This window comes from Brassica napus, chromosome A8, assembly GCF_020379485.1.
Source record: "Brassica napus cultivar Da-Ae chromosome A8, Da-Ae, whole genome shotgun sequence".
In the NCBI taxonomy this organism is placed as follows: domain Eukaryota; kingdom Viridiplantae; phylum Streptophyta; class Magnoliopsida; order Brassicales; family Brassicaceae; genus Brassica; species Brassica napus.
In genome coordinates, this window is record NC_063441.1 from 10982027 (window position 1) to 11000110 (window position 18084).

The 18084-nt window shown below is 39.2% G+C and overlaps 1 pseudogene across 1 annotated transcript; it reads left to right on the forward strand.

Moving 5' to 3' along the window:
* The first annotated feature begins 1235 nt into the window (after positions 1 to 1235).
* On the forward strand, positions 1236 to 10910 carry LOC106360713 (annotated as a pseudogene). Its single transcript, XR_007315744.1, has 21 exons — positions 1236 to 1383; positions 1470 to 1528; positions 1598 to 1696; positions 1816 to 3314; positions 3488 to 3913; positions 4014 to 4175; positions 4296 to 4430; positions 4564 to 4989; positions 5137 to 5253; positions 5536 to 5831; positions 5937 to 6343; positions 6481 to 6533; positions 6609 to 6710; positions 6811 to 8513; positions 8609 to 8717; positions 8917 to 9097; positions 9220 to 9287; positions 9361 to 9476; positions 9561 to 10375; positions 10457 to 10554; positions 10644 to 10910. The product of XR_007315744.1 is annotated as an uncharacterized LOC106360713 (transcript).
* Positions 10911 to 18084: the final 7174 nt, after the last annotated feature.

The following is an 18084-nucleotide window of genomic DNA, read 5'->3' on the forward strand; positions in this document are numbered from 1 at the left end:
AAAAAAGAGTCCCGTTTATTTACCTCTCGGTCATTAAATCAATACCATTAAAAGAGGATCATTCACTTAATGAAAATTACAGTTTCTCAAAAATACCCTTATTTTTACAAAGGATGAATAAAATTCATTAATGGCATTTAAGTCTTTTGGTTTTGGGCCTACATGTACATCTAAATAGATCTATAAATAATGGGCCTATGTATATTTAAAAGATATACTAACTTTAAATATAATATATGTATAAATATATTACGAACTATAAATAAATTAGCAAACATGAAAATATCATTTTCTTAAATATACATATCAATATTCAAAACAGATCATTTGAATATTATACATTTTTTCAATACAAACCAAAATCATATATCCTACACCATATATCATATACATATTTGAATATCATTTTTCCATTTATAATGTCATTTTATACATAATATTGATATGGCAATTACGAGTGTTCAAGAAAATTTTAAAAACTATATTAAAATTAATTTTTAAATCTAAAATAAAAACACCAACTTATAATAGATTATTAAAGACGAAATAAACTAATACTGTCATATCAATAAGTTTTTTGTATTATCATTTTTTATTTGGATAACATAACAAAATTTTATCAAATCCTAAGGAATCACTAATTTATGTAATATTAATAAATATATGAGTAATTTAATCAATTTTAAAAAAAAATTACTATTAAATATTTTGTAATCAGATCAATGTTATCAGATTGCAGGTTAATAGTGAGTTTTTGGATTTTTACCTCGTTATATCAGATTTTTAATTAACGAATTTTTCATTAAATCCGAACCGGATTATATACAATGTATCGGGTCTATAGGTCCAACCATGAATCTAGGTCAGATATGAAAACAAATCTTAAAACTCAAATATTATCATAGAACAACTACCATATTTCAAAAAAATACCATATTTTGGAGAGAAAAAAAATGATAAAACTCTAAAAACTCAATTGTTATGGTTCGAAACAAAAATAATGGTAATTTACAAATCAGTTTTCGATTAATAAATGAAAAACAAACAAACCCGCGCTTTCTAAGCGCGGATCAAAATCTAGTTTTCTTTCAACTGAACTCACGTTTTAAAAAGTTAAAAAAACCTACTATGAGATGTTTTTTTGTTAAATTCAATACTAGCCGCAAGATTCAGGAAATAAGACACGTGTCAGTGTGGATGTAGCGGAATGAGCATCCATATTTTTTGTTTATAATTTAAATTGATTCGTTTGATTTCCCTGAGTAAATCGAATAATTAATCGATCATTCTCTCTCTCTCTCTCTCTCTCCCAATCTGCTTCACTCGCCAAACCTCTTTTCTTCGCCGGAACCCTAGGTCCGCCCCATCAGCTTGAATTTTCCGGTAAGTTTAACCTTCTTGACCACCGACGCAACGGATGTGAGAGGGAAGATAGTATTGACGAGTTTGCTATTGTTTTGGTGGAGCAGTAGATGAACGTGCGATTAGGGAACATCTGAGGTCGGTTTTCGTCGCCGAATGGAGGGAGGTAGCGTTTCTGAATTCATCTCTTTGTTTAAAGCTTTGATTTTTACACATGTTCTCTCATATATGTCAGGAATAGCCCCATGGATTATGATGACAGTGACTTTCAAAACCAGAATCTCCATTTAGCTGGTGAAGCTAACACTAAGTTTCCTCCGGTGTCTCTTCCAAGGTTTGATTTTTTTTTTTTTGAATTTTAAGGAATTCAGGGTTTCCCCAAAGGCTTTCTAGGCCCAAAGGACTAATCCCCCTCCTGGCGCTGACGAGCTCCATGTAATAATGCCCCAGTGGGTTTGATTTTGACGAGCATCTGAGGTTTGATAGTTTAGTCGAAACTGAGGCTTTTCTTGGTATTGAGGGTAACGAAGATAGTAACTGGATTGAGGATTTCTCTCGTGCAAGTAGTGGTGTAGTCTTTAGCTCAGCTGCAACAGAGTCTTGTGCCATTTCTAGGCATACTAATGTTTGGTCTGAGGCTACTTCCTCAGAATCCGTTGAAATGCTTTTGAATTCAGTTGGACAGGACGACCAAGTCATTGTAAGAGAGAAAGATAATTCTATCAGGAAATCTGGTGAGCTAGGCTGCACAATGGATCAATTCGAGCCTGGCCTTGAGACTATTCTTTCCAAAGAGGAAACTCCCACCAACCCTTCTGTGGATGATACTCCAGGAGACTCCTGCAAGACAGATGCTGCACAGGAACAGGTCCCGCTGAAAGATGACTCACCAACTCTTGTGGAGGAGGAGCCGGAAGATAATGCCATTTTGGCTTCAAATACAGCCGCTGTGCCTGTAGAGGTTGTGGATACTGCTTGTCATGATAAGATAGGGACTGAGACAACCCATAGTCTTCTTGACCAAACCGTTGCGGAAAATAATGCAGTTTTAGCTCATGTGAGTTCTGCTGGTCTTGATTCGGTAGGAACTGAGACGACTGACAGTGTTCATAACCAAACCCTTACGGAAGAGGCATCCATGGAGGAAAACAGTGTCGTTTTACCTTCAGATACCGGGACTGTAGAGGCTGTGGATACTGGTGGTCATGCCAATATAAGAACTGAGACTACTGATAGTCTTCTTGACCAAACAGAAGACGAAGCCAACACAGAATCAAGGATGGAAATCGATTGTAGCCACGGAACTGTACAGACTGGGGTTTCTGCTAGTGGTGAGTTGAATAATCATAATCAGACCACTTTGCTTCCAGAGGTTTTCAATGATGAAAATGATATCAGCGACCACACTGCTAAGTCTGATCTGAAGGATATGGAGCTATCCGATGTCACGGTACTAGAAAGAGGGGACCAAGCTCTCTCTGCTCTTGAGGTAGCTGAACCAGACGTTTCAGGGACCCAATGCCAAGATCTTCCTGTCAGCAGTGCCAATACCAGCGCAACTGTTGAAGCATCTTTGGAACTCACTGGGGTATTACCAAATACAACAAGCAGTGAACATGAATCTACTTTTCAGACTCAGACACATACAGAGATACTTCGAGTTGAGACTTCAGAAAGTGTTAATGTTTCACTAATGGACTCAATGGTTGAATCCACATATGGTGATGTGTCTACGAAGGGTGACAATAAGGAAGGTAGTGCTCGCATATCTTATCTCAAACAAAGCATGGAATTAGCTGTCAATGCCAATGATAGAGATCAGGATGCCAAGAGCTCTCAAGTCTTGTCTGAAAGCTTTGTATCCGAGTCTGTTGGTTATGTTTCAAGAGACTCTGCATCCAAGCTGGTGGAGTCAAATTCTCAGTCTGACACCATTCCAAAAGAAAATCCAGGTAATTATGTTGTCTCATTCTTTTGATATATACTTTTATACTCTTGGTTCTGCATATTTTTTCTTTATTTTTTTTTTTTTTAGCGTACTGCCGGTATTGCATACAATTGATATATCATAATTATTTATATATAAACCCTCTACATGTGTATGTGTATACATTTTATTTCTCAGGGACTATGATTGACATTAAAGAATGTGAAGCCTTTCCTCTCAAACCTGAAGAATCGCAACATCTAAGCCAAGATGGAGCTTCTGCTGTCAGTCTTACAGCTTCAGTAGATTTACATATGGTGACTACATCATCTGAGGCTAATGAGCAAGTCAATTTCTCTGTAACCGAGAAGGTTTTATCTGGCGAACCTGAAAATTGCCAAACTGTTTCACCTGTGGAAGCAAGTAATTCAGGGATTCATATTGCACAACAACCTAGCAAGCATACTGAAGATACTCAGCAAAGTACACAATTTCTCGATGGTTGTCCTACCTCTGAAGGGTCAAAGGATGCAGTAGATGCTGATGCCGCTGGACAAGTTTTGCCTCAGCAGTGCGAGGAAACAATTTCAGAAAAAAATCTAACAGAAGTTGTAGACGTCCCTGGTAAATGTTTTTTTTTATTTTTTGCGTAGTATTTGCACGTGCTCTTTTCTTTGTATACTGTCGTTCCGTTAAGACCTTACCATATTTGCGTTTTCCTTAGAGACTCGGTCAATTCTGGACAAGGATGCCTTAAATGAAAACCCTAAAGCTAGCTCCTTGGCTAATCTTCGGAGTGAAGCTGTGGCAGATTGCCAGGAAGAGGATAAGACTGCTGCATCCGGTAGGATTATGACATCTGCGACTTCTGTTTCATACCCCGCAGGTGAGTTTGTATGATCATGTGAAACTTTCTTTCTAGCAGTTTCTTCTGATTTTTTTTTTTTAGAATGGTTTATTTAGAAAGATACATATTAGGTATGTGAATATTTGTGGATTCATACAGATCCAGATGCCAAGAGCTCTCAAGTCTTATCTGAAAGCGTTGTGTCTGAGTCTGTTGGTTATGTTATAAGAGACTCCGCATCCAAGCTGGTGGAGTCAAATTCTCAGTCTGACACCATTCCAATAGACAAATCAGGTAATTATATTGTCTCATTCTTTTGATATATAGTTTCATACTCTTGGTTCGGTAATTGCATACAAAATTGATATATCATAATTACTTATTTATAACACTCTACATGTGTATGTGTATACCTTTTATTTCTCAGGGACAATGACTGACGGTAAAGAATGTGAAGCATTTCCTCTCAAACCTGAAGAATCGCAACATCTAAGCCAAGATGGAGCACCTGCTGCCAGTCTTACATCTGCAGTAGATTTACATATGGTGCCTACATCATCTGAGGCTAATGAGCAAGTCAATTTCTCTGTAACCGGGAAGGTTTCATCTGCCGAACCTGAAAATTGTCAAACTGTTCCACCCGTGGAAGCAAGTAATTCAGGGGGTCATATTGTACAACAGCCTAGGAAGCAGACTGAAGATACTCACCAAAGTTCACAATTTGTCGAAGGCTGTCCTGCCTCTGAAGGGCCAAAGGATGCAGTAGATGCTGATGCCGCTGGCCAAGTTTTGCCTCAGCAGTGTGAGGGAAGAATTTTAGAAGAAAATCTAACAGAAGTTGTAAACGTCCCTGGTAATGTTTTTTTTTTTGGCCGTAGTATTTGCACGTGTAGTCTTTTCTTTGTATATTGTCCTTCCGTAAAGACCTTACCATATTTGTTTACCCTTTGATGGTTCGATTTATGTTGAAGTAATCTCTTTTCTTTTGCGTTTTCCCCAGAGTCTCAGTCAGTTCTGGACAACGATGCCATAAATGAAAACCCTAGTGCTAGCTCCTTGGCTAAGACTGCTACCGGTGGGATTAAGACAGTTGCGACTCCTGTTTCACACCCCACAGGTGAGTGTGTATGATCATGTAGCAGCAAGAAGTTTCTTCTGATTTTTTAGAATGGTTTATTAAAAAGATACATATTAGGTGTGTTTCCACGATAGAATCAATAATCTGTGTAAATTTTAAATAAGAGAATGTGTCTGTTAAAAAATGCAGTTACTATAAACTTATGACTAAGTTTTACCGGTCTTGATCTTGGGACGACCAATGCTTTTCCTTTTCTAGATTCGTGGAATAAAAGAATGTGCACTCATCCAAAATATATACCTGTCCTTGCGGATATTGCAGGTGGTGTAATTGAAGTAGGAGTGTCCTGTGCTTCTACAAGTTCTGAGCCTTTTGTAAAGTCCCATGTTACTGGAACTGAAAACGCTGCTACAGATTTAGGGTCTCATGTCATTTCTTCCCCAGCTCGTAAGATGACCGAACTACAACTTAATAAGACAGAGGATCAGAATACTTTGAGTTTGATGGCTACCGAATCTCCGGCCTTGGATAGAAACCCGACCTCCAGCAGTGGGCTGAACTTGACTTCCGATACAAGGAAAGCAGTGGAAATTTCCGAAACTACCCTTGTCTCTCCGGTACGTCCGATCTATATCTCAACATAGTTTCATCACTAGACAAAGCGAATGCTGTTACATTATGTTTTTATCATCCTTACGTAGCATATGCTTTTGTTTATTCAGATGGTGGTGGGATCTCTGTCAAAATCTAGCTTAGAGAAAACAGCTGCGAAGTCTTCGAAAACAAAATCTGAGCGTAAACCCAGGGGAACACCTAAATCTGCAGGAAAAGAGACTTCTAGAAAAGGAAATAGTGTAAAGGGAGCTGCACCTTTTCAACATTTTCAAAGTGCAGGCAAAGCAAATGCTGTTAATCAGAGTTCTGGTTCTTCTATTCAAATCACACACTCTACTGAGAAACAGCAAAGTCTTCAGACTCCTGTTCTTAATTCGTTTGGTACCCTTTCAGCCCCCACGACTAGTCTACCGGATATGAATTCTACTGCTCCCTCAAGCATTTTTCGTCGACCTTTCAATGACTCGCAACAAGTGCAACTACGCGCACAGATTTTTGTTTATGGTGGTCTGATGTAAGTTCTATGTTACTCTGTACGTGTTCTTAAGTTTTGTTGAGTCAGAGAGACTCAGTAGCGATCTCATTCAGAATTCTTGCACATCTTACTGTCTTACAAAATTATAATTGTTTTGTTTTTTTCTCCCGTTACAGCCAAGGGACAGCACCCGATGAAGCTTATATGATATCTGCATTTGGTGGTGCAGGTAAGACTATTATTCTCTTAACCTATTGTATTACCCATTTTTGAGACAAAGCATGTTCATTCTGAACTTCTCTAGATGGTGGGAGAGGCACTTGGGAGAAAGCATGGCGTGCTTGTGCTGTGAGGGCTCAGAGAATGCGTGTTTCTAGTCCTGAAACGCCATTGCAATCACGTGCAGGTTTCTAGTTCGATTTATTCAGCTCTTATGGTTATATTTTATTTCTCAGCTCTGCTGCTGTTTGCATTCCGTAGCTAAATACCCGAAACTGCATTTCCAGGGAAGACAGAGACCCCGTCAATGAGTCACACCAGTAGCAAAGTGAGTTCAGCGACGAAACCCATAATTCCACTCTCATCACCTTTATGGAGTTTGTCAACTCCCCTCGAAACTTTACAATCAAGAAGCATTCAGAGAGGTTCAGCTGCTGCACCACTGCCTTCTTCATCACATGCTCATCAAGCTGCATCAGTTACGAATATTGGACATAATACGGCTTGGATGTCCCCTCTCCCTTACCCCAACCCGTGGCTTGCTTCTCCGCAGACCAGTGGGTTCGATGTTGGTTCTCGTTTCCCCGTTTTCCCGATCACCGAATCTGTAAAATTGACACCCACAAAAGAATCGTCCTTGCCTTACTCTGGCGGTAAGCATGTTCTGAGTGGAACTTCTGGCAATGTTTTCAAAGGGACACAAACAATTGAGCCAGCCAGTACCGTTGTAGCACCTGCTCAACACTCCACTGGGACGAAATCAAGGAAACGGAAGAAAATGCCAGTCTCTGTGGAGTCTGATCCAAGCATTTTGAATTCGCTACAGCAGACAGAAGTAGTTGTCTCACCTCTTGTTTCTATATCAACACCTGTACCTATTACAGCTGCTCCGGGTAGTCTGACTTCTAACGCAGGCACCCTGCCCAGTGTTGATTCCATCTCTGCAGTCCCTATGAACCTGGTATCTACGTTCCCTGGGAAGAAAATGAAATCATCTTTGCAATCCCCAATTTTTGGTGGTAACCTTGTATCTGAAGTTAAGCAGAGATCTGTGTTGCCGGCAGATACCATTGATAAGCTTAATGAGGCTAAGATGCATGCAGAGGATGCTTCTGCTCTCGCTACTGCAGCCGTTAGTCACAGCGAATACGTATGGAAGCAGATAGAGCAACAGAGGCATGCTGGCCTCCAGCCAGAAACTCAAGGCAGATTAGCTTCCGCTGCTGTTGCCATAGCTGCTGCCGCTGCAGTGGCAAAGGCTGCAGCTGCCGCCGCCAATGTCGCAGCTAATGCGGCATTTCAGGCAAAATTAATGGCTGAAGAAGCATCCCTTCCTAGTCTTTCTTATCAGGGTAATGAACTCCACAAGTCAAATGATGTACTAACTCAAGGCCAGGGTACCCCTGCTTCTGTCTTGAAGGGTGAAGGTGCAGTGGTCAGCTCCAGTCCGTTCCTTAGTGCTGCCAGAGAGGCGGCTAAGAAGAGGGTCGAGGCTGCCACAGCGGCCACCAAACGAGCTGAAAATGTGGAGTCTATTGTTAAGGCAGCAGAACTGGCATCAGAGGCGGTTTCACAAGCTGGAATACTTGTTTCAATGGGTCATCCTCCGTCGCTCAATAAGCTGGTGGAGGTGGGTCCAAGTAATTATTGGAGGCAGGCTCAAGAATCTGAGAAAGTGCAGCCTTGTAAAGTGGGTGTATTAGAAAAAGAAACTGAGACTACTAGTGATAGAGGTTTTGCTAGTCCCAGCACTGCGCATACTGAGTTGGATGGCTCCGTGAGAGCAGCTGATGGTCTAGGTCTAGTTTCTGCCACTGGAAAGAAAACAAATGGACAGAAAGGTCATATAAGTGCAGACGTGGCTAAACACACTGCTGTAGTTTTCGAGCCAGAAGTTGGGTCAAAATCTTCGATTGACACCCAGACTGAAAGTGAGCAGATTATGAAAAAAACAAACGACGAGTGCATCAAGGAAGGTTCTCATGTAGAGGTTTGTGCTATGTTTGCATATATACACTTTCTATGCAAACTGCTCGCTGCTGGTTGTGTTTCTTTTTGTAATGGAGATAAAAAATTTCTATGTAGGTTTTCAAGGAAGGACCTGAATTAAGAACCGCATGGTACTCTGCCAATGTATTGAGCTTAGAGGATGGGAAAGCTTATGTGCTGTTCAGTGACCTTTCTGTAGAACAAGGTTTATTAGTTGGCCATTAATTTTTTTTATGTTAGTCCTTGCAGTGATCTGTATTTGATCGTTATGTCTCATTTACTTTACATATTGCTCCAAGTGTATGATATATATGTAACCGTATAAAATCACCCACTTTCCATTATTATATTTTATTCATGTGCAGTACTCTATTAGTTGATCCGATTCTTTTATCTCTTATCAGGAACAGATAAGCTGAAGGAGTGGGTAGCCCTCAAAGGTGAAGGTGATGAGGCCCCGAAAATAAGAACTGCTCGTTCTATTACTGCCCTGCCATATGAAGGAACCAGGAAGAGGCGTAGAGCTGCCATTGGGGATCCTGTTTGGAAAATTGGAGATAGGGTAGACTCGTGGGTTCATGACAGGTAACAGCAGTGATCCCACAACACAAAATCTGTATTGTTTTGAATTTTCCGTTTTGTGAAATCCTATTCTATTCATTCCACTAACTTTGGAAGCTTTATCTATGTGTTTTGTTCTCCTTTAGTTGGTTGGAGGGTGTTATCACGGAGAAGAACAAAAATGATGAAAATACAGTGACTGTGCATTTTCCAGGTTCGTAAAGACGTGTGATGAAGATATCTCATTTTCATGTTCTAAACTGTTTGTCTCTTTTTCTTTTTGGCAGCACAAGGAGAGACTTTGACTATCAAAGCTTGGAATCTTCGTCCTTCTCTTGTATGGAAATATGGAAGGTGGATTGAATGTTCTACTTCAGGAGAAAACATCTGCTCGTCACATGAGGTACTACTATGGCCCTTCTGTGAAGCTAGAAGCTTCGTTTTGGATGCTTTGCTATTTTGAATGACTCGAAAATTTGAATTGCAGGGTGATACTCCAAAGGAGAAGCGTCCTAGACTAGGAGCTCCATCTCCTGTGGCTGAAGGAAAAGACACGAAAATGGAAACTGTAGTTGATCCGGATTTAGGTAAACCGCCTCAGACTGGTGTTCTCGACCTCGGTGTTTCAGAGACTACATTTAACATCGGGAGAAAGGAGGGCAATCCTGGTCCACTCCGAATGAAGAGAACCGGTTTGCAAACGCAGGGAGCAAAAGTGATCTATGGTGTCCCTAAACCTGGAAAGACAAGGAAGTTCATGGACGTGAGCAAACACTACATTTCAGAGGCGAGCAATCAAACTCGGAAACAGAAGGAACCAGCTAAGGCTGTGAAACCAATTGTGCCCCAAAATCCAGGACCAGGGAGCTGGAGATTGCCTTCTAAACCGAGAGAAAAACAGACAACAACAACAACGAAGCCCAAGACTTTCAAACCTGCGCCCAAGACCAAAGAGAAGCCGGTTGCTGCACCTAGGATAATTCCCCGCAAGGACTCTCGTAGTACAACATCCTCAAATATGGAATCTGAAGATGCCGTTGGTCAGAGTGGAGAGAACAAAGGTCCTGCATCAACTTCCAGGGATCCAGCCAAGGGAACAGGGGAAGAGCAAATCACATCATCTTCACAACAAGGCCAAGATACTTGTTCCCAGTCAAGCACTACTGGTAAAGGGAAAGTAGCTCCTACTGCAGGGAGGTTAGCCAAGATTGAAGAGGCCAAGGCGTTGGATGATAATTCTTCAAAACATCAGATGGAATGGAACCACGTAGGTCTGTCCGCAGGATTCAGCCAACTTCTAGAGTAAGTATACAGGACACTACATTAATTTCTATATGGCAATCACTTTAATTTACTTTTGAGTTTATGTGCTTTGCTCTCCAGCTACTTGAAGGTCTGCAAACATCGATGATGACCTCAAAGATTCCTTCCATGTCACACAGCAGAAGTCACCAAAGTCAAAGGAAAAAGTAACTCTAGAGGTGATGTTCTATAGTGTCTAGTAGTAAAATGACTTGGAGGCAACTATATTGAGCTAAGAGTCTAAGACTATAGATTTTGTTTTTGGCAGGCAAGTAGGTGATGGAAGTAGCAAAAGCTAAGTGCACATAAAAACCTAAAAGGAAGTAAGAGGCAGTCTGCTGTTGTTTGGTTCAAGCTCCGTTGTTGGTTGGGGGAGAGATGATATGTTATTGTAGGTGTGTTTTTGATGTTTATTTTAGTCAGATGTTCTCTCTCTCTCACTCGGTGTGTCTCAGTGAGATAAGATGGAAGTATATTCGTGACATTGTTGTAGGAACTAAAACAACAGTTTTATTATTGCCAAGTATCATCATCATCTTCCCTGACTCTATTTAATCCTCTCATCAAGTATATAGATACATTTGTTTCATATTTATTTAAGATTATGATTGATCATACGACTGAATTATTACACAGTTGTTACAGGAGCAAAAGCTTCTTGTATTGTCTAAACAGGCTGGGCATGCCACTTCTGAATCTTGTCTAAACAGTTGACTAACGTCTTGGCTCGGTTTTGGAATCCCCTTGAACTGAATCTTGTTCTCTTTGTTCTACGGTCATGGATCAAGTGAACGGGAACTGGAATCTCCCATTTGATGAACTTCTTGTACCATGTGTACAATGTTGTTTTGGGAGCAAGAACCAAAGGCCTCTTCCCACGGAATATCTTCAAGTAGCTTGCGAGAAAAGGTATGATGAGAAATGTTTGCCTGCTCCTGGGGTATGAGAAACCACACAGCCACCTATCTTATCTGAACTTGGATCCATCATCGAAGGAACCACTGACCCGGCTAGGTTTCTCCAGAGAAACTCAAAAGCTTTCTTCTGGTGCATGTGGAGTTTTCTCTTAAGCTGTGGTATTAGCGACCAAACGTTCTCACTTTCTTCAGGTGAAGGAACCTCTAAGGAGGCCACGGGCATAGTGAAACTGCGTCTCTCATCTCCATCTTGTTTCACCTTAGTGTCTATGTCTTCTTATATCACAAGATAGTAAATATGATAAAGCTCTGATTCAGAAACAAAACATAAGTATATATTAAAATATGAACTATGTTGAATGTCCTTGCTTAGACCTTTGCATTGAAAGATCTTCTATTCCTAAAATGATAAACAATTTTATATAATATATGGTAAATCTTCTAAAACACCACAAAAAATATTTTTTGATCAAAAGAACACAAATGGTGTATTTAACTAGGAGTTTTGATGATTTGTATTAAAATAACAAATTCACTATTATTCAAACATGTTTTTTAAAACACTTTAAAATCCAGTGTTATTGAATATGTCATTTCATAAAACACCTTGATATTATTGTTATTGAACAAAATTTAAGTTGAAGATTTTAGAGTGGTTTAAGTGTATCAAGTTAATTTTCTCTCACTGAGATGTGAATGTAAATATGCAGAACCATGAAGTTGCTATTTGGGCATCTCCAACCCCACTCTATTTTGCACTCTAAAATAGAGTTTAGAGTAAAAATGTTCCAATAGTACTATATTTCTCACTCTATAATAGAGTGAAAAATAGGTTTACAACTTTTTTTTGTTCATCACTCTATTTTCTACTCTAAAATAGAGTACCACTGAAGCAAACTCAAATTCTATTCTGGAGTTACTATATTTTAGAGTAAAAAAATAGAGTAAGCCATTGGAGATGGTCTTAAGAGTCTTGATGACTTTTTGTCACGTGCAAACAATTTCACAACATTCATATGTACACATATTTAGATTTACACACATAAACCGTGTTCGTTCGACACTTTAAACCAATCTAAAATGGACTCCCTACAATCTATGTGAACTTATCTCTTTCAAAAAAGCAAATTTTTTTACATAAGTAGCAGATTCGTAGGATAAACATTAATATTCAAAAGATGTAATTTTTACAAAATTCAAAGAACATAGAGAAGCCCAAATAAATGGCTTTTAACGCTGAGTTCTCCTTCTTGTTAGCAAATAAAAAGTTATCTGATTTCAAATCTGGATGCAAAAAACTCCACTGGAATGAGACATCATCACCACTTAAGAAATCGTTCTCACTACAACCATCGGAGAGCGGATGCGTAAGGAAAACTGGAGTAGATGAGCATCAACTGATATTGACGAACGACAACGATTTCCGCCGAGTGGAATCCGGGTTCTTTGGTTAGTGAGATGGAAAGTTCGGTGGGGGAAAAATCAGAAGACAAGAACTCATTAGATTCCAGGTCACTCATAGCCGGTTCGTTGAAAACATAAGGAAGCAGCCACATGCACAACCCGAGTTCATCGGAGTTATCTATCCATCACTGGAACGATGGTTAAATCCATAGTGGAAGATGAGTCGAAGATTTCAAACGTTAATGCCGATGATTCCATTCAAACTTATTATCTCAGCATCACACCTCACCTTCAACTTCTTCATCCCTGCCGTTGTCGTCTCTGTCCTCACTGCCGTTGCCGTCTTCATCATCAACTCCGTTATCGTCTCTGTCCTCATCTTCTTCTTCTACTGGTTCTATATGAGGCTGACTAAGGACTGCAAAATTCGAACTCCATTGTCATCATCACCACTTCAGAAATCGTTCTCGCTACGGCTACAACCATTGGAGAGGGAGGCTTAAGGGAAACTGTTGTAAATGAGCATCAACTGATATTGACCAACGACAATGATTTCCGCCGAGTGGAATCCTGGTGCTTTATGCTTATCGCTTAAATCAGATTAAAATATTGCAAACAGTTTTTCTATAAAATTATTTTATAAAAACATTTTTAAAAGCGATCTGAAACGATTTGCGAACGCTCTTTAGCTATTCTGTAAAACGTTTTGATCTATGTAATGAATCGTATAAGAAAACTATTTACGCGAAAGTCTCTAACAGGTTCGCGATCTCGTTTTTTTAATAGAAATGATCGATCATTTTGAAATAGCGTTTAAGAACGTTGTTAAGGCGAGTTCTGGGAACGACTATTAAACGTTTAAGAACGCTTTGCGTGATTATGCGACATCTATTGTATAGCGACTTAAAATTGTAATCGCTTGTTAAATTGAGTTCTCAATACTACTACGGTTTGTGTTTTGTCAACAGATTCAATCATGACTGATGGTGATAACAACCCGCAAGTCAATGGGGGAAACCGGTGCAACTAGTGATAGTCAATCACTTGGAACGCTACCCACAATTTTCCGTCTGTTCCTAGCAACATTAACGGACTTCAGCTCGACAAGTTTGACGAAACAAACTTCAAGCAATGGCAGCAGAAGATGCACTTCTTTCTGACCACTCTAAATTTGTCCATGTATCTTACTGAGGTCTAACCAGTGCTACCCGCGGAAAATACTGATCCAAGGGCGCTTGCTAGCCATGAAGCATAAAGGCATGAAGACTTCTGATGCAAAGGTTACATTAAAAACTGGCTGGTGGACCAATTGTTCAGTGTTTACAGTGAGGTCGAATCTTCCAAAGATATATGGAATGCTCTGAAATAAAATACAAGTCTTTCAATGTAGGCTCTGAGAAATTTGCCACTGGAAAATTTCTCAAATTCGTGATGGTCGATTCACGACCTATTATGGATCAAGTGCATGAACTACAATTGATCTGTAAACAATTCGCTGAAGAACGAATGAAGTTTTGTGAGACTTTCACAGTAAACTGCTTCATCGAAAAGCTTCCCCTCCCCCCCCCCCCCCCCCCCCCCCCCCCCTCCAAGTTGAAAAGATTTCAAGAATAGAATTATCTTGTTTACAAGCAAAAAGCCTTGACGTTGCCAAATCTGATTATCAGGCTTCACAATGAGTCACTAAAACATGAAAAGGAAGTGCCAACTCATACTCACGATGTCAATGTCTCTGAGCATAAGAATAAGGGCAACGGAAAGGCAATATTCCAAAAATTTAGGCCGAACAAGCTTGCTCAATAAGCACCCACGAGCTTCAAGAAACAAGGCCAACATCCCACTAACAACAAATTCGTTGGGAAGTGCAACTGATGTGGCAAACTAGGACACATATCCTCGGAATGTCGCATTAAAGCTTTGAGGAAAAATCAGGCAAACCTAACTGATGCTGATGTGTGCGATGTGGTCACAGAAGCCAACATGGTTGAAGATAATCCCAAAAATTGGTGGTACGACACAATTGCCACTACACACATCTGCGTTGACAGAGAGATGTTCAGTACCTATCAGAAGTCTAAAACTAAAAATCAAGTGAAGAAGGAAAATATCTCCCAATTCAAAGTTGAAGGTACTGGAAAAATTGTGTTGAAGATGACTTCTGGAAGGGAGGTTACTCTGGCCAACGTGAAGCATGTTCCAGACATGAGGAATAATCTGATTTATAAATCTCTAATGAGTAAGCACGGCCTTCGAATCAACTTCAAATCCGACCAGCTGATCCTCAGGAAGAGTGTTGTTTTTATAGAAAAATGTTTTGTTAAGGACTTGTAAAAATGTCTGTAATAATAGTCACTCAAAAAATTGATGTACCTGATTCCAATGTTTCAATGAATAAAAATCAAGTTTCTTATGTCATTGAGTCTTCTAATATTTGGCATGAAAGATTGAGACATGTAAACTATAAGTCTGTGTAAAGACTAATGAACTGATTGAGACATATAAACTATAAGTCTAATGAAGTTTGTGTTCAAGCAAAACTCACGAAAAACATCACCTCGTGTTGAACAAACAAACGAACCTCTAGGTTTAATACACATTGATTTGTGCGACTTGAAGTATTTATGACGATAAAAATTTATTTGCACTTTCATAGACAATTGCACAAGATACTGCTATGTCTACTTATTAATAAGTAAAGACGAAGTCTTGGACAAATTCAAAGAGTACAAACTAGAAGTTGAAAAATAACTGAAAAAGATTATTAAAATAGTCAAAAGTGATAGAGGAGACGAATATGATGGAACTTTCAATGCGTTTTGTCAAGAAAATGGCATTATCCATCAAACCACTACTCTCTACTCCCAGAATCAAATGGAGTTACGGAAAGAAAAACCGAACTCTCAAAGAAATGATGAATGCAATATAGCAGGAATCTGGTCTAGCCCAGAATCTGTGGGGTGGGGGGAAGCGTTGTTCACCACAAACTATATCCTCAACAAAATGCCTCATAAGGTAATTCGCAAAACGCCACATGAACTTTTGAAAAGTAACATACCTTCGCACAAATACCTCAAAGTGTGGGAATGCTTGGCAAAAGTTGCAGTGCCACCTCCGAAAAGGTCTCAATTGGACCTAAAACCGTGAATGTTTTATTCATTGGTAAAGCACACAACAGTACCGCTTATAGGTTTCTGAAAATAAAATCAGATGTACCTGACATCCATGTATATACTATCACGAAATCGAGGAATGCTTTATTATTTGAAGACATATTTCTGTGTAAGGATAAACAACATCTCAAATGCGCTCGTGAAGAAATCGATGTGGTTATCTCCATTGATGAGGCAAGTACTTCTGGAACTTCTGCAATCAAAGCAGAAGATGTTGTAGACAAACCTAGACGAAGCAAGATAGCTCGTAAGGAAAAGTCTTTTGGTGAAGATTTCATGATCATATTTCTCGCTGAGAACGATCCGAAATCTTACGTTGAAGCCATGTCTAACCCTGACGTAGACTTCTGGAAAAAAGTAGTCAATAGTGAATTTGATTCTATATTACAGAATTATACCTTCTAGATGGTTGATTTTTCTCCAGGGTTTAACCCACTAGAGTCTAGATGACTGTTCAAAAGGAAATTGAAAACTGATGGTTTAGTTGATAAGCACAAGCCTGGTGGTGCAAGGACATAGACAAAAAGAATATGTAGATTTCTTTGACATTTATTCTCCAGTGACGAGAGTAAATTCAACCAGACTCTTGATCACAATTGCTTAAGAAACTTGGAAATCCATCAAATGGATGTTAAAACTGTCTTTCTGAATGGAGATTTAGAAGAGGAGATATACGTGAAACAATCTGAAGGTTTCGTGGTTCAGGGTCAAGAACAGAAAATTTGAAGACTCGTAAAGTCGTTGTATGAAATGAAGCAAGCTCCAAAACAATGACATGAAAAATTTGACAATTTAATGTTGTCAAATGATTTCCGCATTAATGAATGTGATGAATGCATTTACGTCAAAAGTATTCCTAGTAGGTATATTTTGTTGTGCTTGTATGTGGATGACATGCTCATCATCGGCATCAACAAAGATATCATCTAACAAAAACATGCTTAATAGTCAGTTCGACATGAAAGACATGGGTCTTCCAGATGTTATTATTGGCATTAAGATCACAAAGACTCCTAATGGGATAACCTCTCACGATCATTATGCTGAAAACATACTTAAGAGGTTCATGACCTACTCTAGTTGAACTGCAGAAACTCATGTTGACACTATGTTGCACTTGACCAAGAACGTAGGCGAGGCAGTGTTACAAGGGGAGTATGCACGGGTAATTGCAAGTCTGATGTACTTAACCAATTGTACAAGACCTAATCTAGTGTAAGCGGTTAACGTATTAAGTCGCTACACAAGTAATCCAAGTCATACATACTGGAAAGCCATAACAAGTGTATTAAATTACTTGTGATATATCAAAAGTTATAGACTGCACTACAGTAAAGAACCAGCAGTCTTGGAAGGATAATGTGATGCAAACTGGATATAAGACTCAAAGAACTCGAAATCCACAAGTAGATATGAGCGTAAAGAGCAGCAATATATTGGAAATCTTCCAAACAAACTTTATTGGCCAGATATACCACAGAATCTGAGATCATTGCTTTAGACAAAGAAACAGAAGAAGCATAATGGCTTCGTAATCTCTTGGAAAATATTCCAATGTGGCAGAAACCAGTCCCAGCTCTACGCATACATTGTGATAGCCAGTTGGCTATAGCTCGGGTACTGAATACTCCATCCAGATGGTCCAATTTGATCAGCCTGCGTATTTTCAAAATTAAGCCTAAATTTTTAAACTCATTCAGATGAGCCATCTACATGACTTGTACTTTTAATGTCTAAACTTACTCCGCTCTCCGATGGATGTAGCCGTCGTGAGAACGATTTCTGAAGTGGTGATGATGTCTCATTCCAGTGGAGTTTTTTGCATCCAGATTTGAAATCATATAACTTCTTATTTGCTAACAAGAAGGAGAAATCAGTCTTAAAAGCCATTGATTTGGGCTTCTTTATGTTCTTTAAATCTTGTAAAGATTACATCTTTGGAATATTAGTGTTTATCCTATGAATATGCTGTTTATGTAAAAAAAATTCCTTTGTTGAAAGAGATAAGTTCACATAGATTGTAGGGAGTCCATATTAGATTGGTTTGAAGTGTCGAACTAACACGGTTTTTATGTGTGTAAATGTAAATATGTGTACACATGGATGTTGTGAAATTGTGTACACGTGACAAAAAGTCATCAAAACTCTTAATAGAAACTTCATGTTTCCGCACATTTACATTCATATCTCAGTGAGAGAAAAGTAACTTGATACACTT